Below are 902 nucleotides of genomic sequence, written 5' to 3' on the forward strand. Positions count from 1 at the left end.
CACCACCACCACCACCACAATCATTATCATTATCCTAATGTTATTTTCTTGTTCTGTTTCAGCAAGCATTTTAATAGACAACAACCTGGATAATGTTGAAACAAGACAAGGCTGCTTTTTACATTTGTTTTTAAATTGCGGAAATGGATGTCTTCAGACCTTGTGAACTGTGGGCATATCAAAGATTATCTTGGAAATGGCAAATATATATACGGCTTCATTTTACTAACCTGCATAAGTCACTAAAACTAATAGCTTAAAGCATGGACACCTGCCAAAGGTCTTTCCATCAGTTTGCAAGAGTGGGAGCAACCAGAATCTTACCTGGGGCTGATGGAGCTGGAACTCCCAGACCCAGAGTTGGGGCAGGCTGCCTGCCCTAAGGAGTTTGGGGAATCCTTGTTCAGAGTAGTGAAGCATACCACTTGGGGTTGCTGAGTTGTTTTGTCATCTATTTTTTTTCCTCTTCTTTTCTGCCCTAATAAACATTGGTATTAAATTGACTTTTAGTGGTCTCTTCCTTTCTCTCTCTCTCTCTCTCTTTTTTTTAGATGGAGTCTCACTCTGTCACCCAGGCTGGAGTGCAGTGGTATGATCTTGGCTCACTGCAACCTCTGCCTCCCAGGTTCAAGTGATTCTCCTGCCTCAGCCTCCTGAGTGACTGGGACTACAGGCATGCGCCACTATACTCAGCTAATTTTTTTGTATTTTTAGTAGAGACGGGGTTTCACCATGGTGACCAGAATGGTCTCGAACTCCTGACCTCAGGCAATCCACAAAGTGCTGGGATTACAGGTGTGAGCCACTGTGCCCCGCCTCTTTCTTTCTTTATAAGTATTGAAACAGAGATTTCCCTCCCTTGTTTATCTTTGCAAATCCAGCATCAGAAAGCTTACTGTTCT

General features: G+C 43.2%; 1 protein-coding gene across 5 annotated transcripts in view; it reads left to right on the top strand.

The window, feature by feature from the left end:
* The window catches only part of C16H17orf67 (chromosome 16 C17orf67 homolog), a 43,200-nt gene extending 42,699 nt beyond the window's left edge, over positions 1-501 (top strand). For all 5 annotated transcript variants that reach the window (XM_023204560.1, XM_023204562.1, XM_023204563.1 and 2 more), the window contains one exon: positions 63-501. The gene's annotated coding sequence lies outside the window, so the exon portion shown is untranslated. The remainder of the gene's footprint in view (positions 1-62) is intronic.
* The last annotated feature ends 401 nt before the right edge of the window (positions 502-902 follow it).

This window comes from Piliocolobus tephrosceles, chromosome 16 (assembly GCF_002776525.5).
Source record: "Piliocolobus tephrosceles isolate RC106 chromosome 16, ASM277652v3, whole genome shotgun sequence".
Classification (NCBI taxonomy): Eukaryota; Metazoa; Chordata; class Mammalia; order Primates; family Cercopithecidae; genus Piliocolobus; species Piliocolobus tephrosceles.